Genomic DNA, 4,931 nt, shown 5'->3' on the forward strand with positions numbered 1-4,931 from the left:
TTACACACAAATTACAAAAATAACCATAGACACTTAATATTCTTAGCAAACAATAAAACATCTATTGATCTTAACACTAAAGACCCAACCTCCCGTCTATTCCATACTTCAAATTCATATTACTTATTGCCAATACACCTTTTTTTCATAATTAAACTTATTCTCATTAAATCTAATTTCATATATCTACCTTGCAACTATTACTGAAGTTCCTCGAATGCTGCAACAGAATTTAAACTACTATATTTATTTTTCAGATATTCTTTAAAAACCTCCCATTTAAAAACAAATTCCTGTTTTGATTTATTTTTTTTTCTGATAAACCATTTAATTCAGCATATTCTGTCAGCTTTTGGATCCAATCTTGAATAGAGGGGATTTCATTACTCTTCCATTTTGCTGCGATCAAAACACTTGCTGCCGCCGTCGCATATAAAAAGATACCCTTCCTCTTTTGTGGAATATCCAAATCTGTTATTCCCAGGAGGTAGGCCTCTGGTTTTTTATTGAAAGAGATCTTTAGCATTTTTTGCAGTTCTGCATGTATACTCTCCCAGAATACCTGTATTTTCCTACATATCCACCACATATGGTAGAATGTTCCTGAGTCTCCGCATCTCCAACAATTACTTGATACATTTTTATACATTTTTGAAAGCTTCCATGGTGTTAGATACCATCGATGTTGCATTTTTTGAAAGTTCTCTCTAATCGTGTAACAATTTGTGAATTTCCAATTGATCTTCCATAAATTTTCCCATTGGGCCATGGTTATTGAATAGCCAAAATCCTGGGACCACCTCACCATTGCCACTGTTACCTCCTCCTCCTTGACTGTCCAGTCAAGGAGGAGTCGGTAAGTTTTGGAAAGAGTTTTTCTTTTAGAATTTAGAAGATCAGATTCGAATCGGGAAATTTCTGTTGAGAACCCCTTTTGTTTGTCAGATTTAAATTTTTCAAATAACTGATGGTATTGGAACCAGTCTGAAATGTGGTCTCTTATTTCCTCAAAGTTTTTTAATTTTATTTGGTTATCTTCATTTTTAAGAAGTATTTTATATGTTGGTCAGCTTTCCTGAGTATTTTTCCATTTTACTGCTATGGCTTCTACTGGAGAAGTCCACCACGGGACTTTAGGCTCCATCAGGTCTTTATATTTTCCCCATACAGCAAAGAGTGACTTTCTTATTATATGGTTGGTAAAGTTTTTTATGAATTTTCGCTTTTCCATATATTAGGTAGGCGTGCCATCCCCAACGGTTGTCAAAACCTTCCAGGTCGAGGAGGTCCGAATCCTGCAACGTGCACCAATCTTTTAGCCAGGTGAAACAGGCTGCCTCATAGTAAAGTTTTAGGTCGGGTAGGGAAAAGCCTCCTCTCTCTTTTATGTCTATTAAGATCAGGTGTTTAATCCTAGGTTTCTTCCCTTCCCACAGGAATTTGGAAATTTCTCTTTGCCATATCTTGAGACAACCTGCTTCGCCCAGTATTGGAATAATTTGAAATAAAAAGATTAATTCCGGAAGTACATTCATCTTTATAATGGAAATCCTACCCATAAATGTTAATTTTAGTTTACTTCAGGTTACAAAGTTTTTTTCTAATCTCTAGCCAAGTTTTGGTGTAATTATCCTGAAATAAGTTTATGTTCTTGGGGGTGATCCAAATACCCAGGCATTTCGCTTTTGAGGAGATTTTCAGGCCCAATATTTTTTCTAAATCGTCCTTTTCTTCTGTGGTTACATTTTTAACAAGCATTTTTGTTTTTGTTATATTCAGCTTGAAGCCTGCCACTTCTCCAAATTCTTTAATGAATTCCAGCACTCTTTTCAGACTTTCTTTAGGGTTTTCAGTCATAACAAGTAGATCGTCCGCGAAAGCTTTAATTTTATATGTTTTGTTTCCCAGAGTGATGCCTTTAACAAGCTGATCCCTTCTTATCTGATTATTCAAGACTTCCATCACCAAGATAAATATCAGTGGTGACAGTGGGCAGCCCTGTCTGGTTCCCTTGTTTATTTTGCACTCCTCAGTAATTCTTCCATTGATGATCAATTTTGCATATTGTTCCAAATAGATGGCATTTATTCCTTTACAAATATTTTCTCCCAGTCCGATTTCTTCCATTAATTTTTTCATAAACTTCCAGGACACATTATCAAAAGCTTTTTCAGCATCCACCAACATAATAGCTGCTGGTTTATCAATTTTAATATCCAAATATTCCAATACATTAATCACACATCTAATATTGGATTGCATAAATCGTCCGGGAAGAAATCCAGTTTGATCTTTATGAATTATCTCTTTCAGCACCATTTTTAATCTATTTGCAAGAATGTCTGCGAATATCTTGTAATCGTTGTTTAGCAGGGTCTATAATTGGCCATGTTTGAGGCATCTGTTCCCTGTTTGTGGATAAGAGTAATAAAGCTGTCCTTCCAGGTCTTCGGTAGCTTTCCATTTGCCAGAATATTATTCATTAGGTCTTTCATGGGAAGAAATAATGCTTGTTCTAACTTTTTATAGTAATTAGCTGGGAGACCATCTGGGCCTGGTGTCTTTCCTACTTTTGATCTCTGTATAGCTTGTTGCACCTCCATAGCTGTTATTGGTGAGTTCAAGATTTCAGTTTTTTCCTTAGGTATTATTGGTAGTTTATTTTTGCCCAAATAATCAATTATTTTTTCTAGAGTCTCTGGACCTAGCAAAGTTTTTACTAATTCCCTTCGGTTCTTGAATCCACTTGTCTTCAATTTTATTGATAATTCTATCTTCCTTTTTCTTCTTTAATTGCCAGGCCAAAAGTTTGCCAGGTTTATTTGCAAACTCAAAATTTCTATGTCTCAACCATTTTATCTTCCATTCTATCTCTTCATTTATTATCATGGAGAATTGTGTCTGTAAAATTTTTATACTTTGCTTAATTAGTTCATCATCTGGTTTTTGGAAAAGGATCCTTTCCTTTTTTCTAATTTCCTCCCATATCTCCATTTTCTTCTTCTCCCTTATTTTCCTTTGGAATGCGTTTTGTTGGATACAGAAGCCTCTTATGACGGCTTTACCCGCATCCCAAACCGTATCTAGATCTACTCCTTGATTTAAATTGAACTTAAAATATTCTTCACAGCGGTTTTACTTCATGCCAGAAGGTGCACTCGATTGTCTCCGAAGGCAGACAGAGGTTAACTCAACTCAACTTTGTTGGAGAGCTGTGCTGCAAAACCCAGAGAAGTGTGCATTTTGAAGGGTTTGCACTGGTTTGCATATTGTTTCAGAAAGTGTGAACGAGGTTAGTTTGTCTTTAAATGTGAAGTGAGCCAGATTTCTTCTCCATCCCTTGTGCCTGACACATTCCTTCCTGCGCTCCAACAAGAGGAGGCCATCGGTTCAGTATACCCGAAGGAGCGTCTCCACCCCCATCAATCTACTGAGGTCCAGCGCCGAGGGCCTTCTGGCGGTTACCTCGCTGTGAGAAGCCAAGTTACAGGGAATCAGGCAGAGGGCCTTCTCGGTAGTGGCACCTGCCCTGTAGAACGCCCTCCCACCAGATATCAAAGAGAACAACAACTACCAGACTTTTAGAAGACATCTGAAGGCATCCCTGTTTTGGGAAGCTTTTAATGTTTGACAGACTATTGTATTTTAATATTTTGTTGGAAGCCACCCAGAGTGGCTGGGGAAACCCAGCCAGATGGGTGGGGTATAAATAATAAATGATGATGATGAAGATGATCAGTTCACTGCAAGAACTTAGCTGAGGTTGGTGCCATGCAAACCACGTCCACTTCCCCACTGCGAGAGAAGCCCTGTCTAGCCCTTCTTGCTGAAATCTGGTTATTATTTTCATGGACTACTTATATAAATACACACCCCCACACGTACCCACACCTTCTGTTTAAAAGAAGGAACTAGCAAAGGCTCTGAATGCAAGGTTTAAACAGAAAGTCTTTGCTCTTCTGCAGAAAATGAGGTGATGGATTTTTCTCTCTTCACTGAAAGCTACACCCACCTGCACCATCGACCTAACGTGCCGTTTTGCACGGCCCACTTCTTCTGTGAAAAGTTACAGGAGTGCCTCTCTCACCCAACTTTTTTTTCCTTTGGGAGGAGGTCACTGGAGGCTTACTGGTGTTTTGCTTGCAACATTGCCTTTAATTTACAAGCACACAGGTTGTGTCAGGAGCTTGTCCTACACTCGAGTAGGACCCTGGCAGAGACACATGCCCGACTGGCATGTTCTCTCCCTCCTGGTCGATCGTTTGGGAGCTTCAAAAGCTTTCTTCAGCCCAAACATCACAGAGACTGATGCCAACAGACATCGGCACACTTAGGGATCCGCAGAGTCTTCGCAGTTTGCGTAACAGACCTCAGCAACTCAGCATTTTGGCTAATCTACTTTATTTACATATCAACACACACGGAGCACTGCAACATGGCTCCCTCTCTCTCCAGCATCAGACAGCAAAGAGAAAGAACAAAGGACAATAGTCCCACTTCACGGAACACAGTAACACAAACATCTTGTCTCCGTCACTTCCCACTCTGTGGAGTCAAAACATACACCATAATGTGAAAGACAACCATCCCATGACTGCAACCAGGGAGCAGGAATTCTAACAGTTGAGTGTAGTTGGAGGAACACGGCCGAAGAACTCAACTCACCTGAAGTCCATTGGTCTGACATCAGGTCTTCTAGGGAGGGGGCTGCAGGACTACAACTCCCATCTTTCCTGACGATTGGCCATGCAAGCTGGGGTTTATGGGAGCTGGAGTCCAGCAACATCTGATGGAGGCAAGCAAGCAAGCTTCCCATCCCTGCTTGATAGGACCAGCCAGCACCTCCCACTCTGCTTGCAGAGCTCAAGAACTCAGCTATGTCCTGGTCCTCTATTTCTGACTCAAAACTGCTGGCCTGCAATTCTTTTACA

The sequence above is a fragment of the Podarcis bocagei genome (genome assembly GCF_964188305.1).
Source record: "Podarcis bocagei genome assembly, chromosome: 5".
Classification (NCBI taxonomy): domain Eukaryota; kingdom Metazoa; phylum Chordata; class Lepidosauria; order Squamata; family Lacertidae; genus Podarcis; species Podarcis bocagei.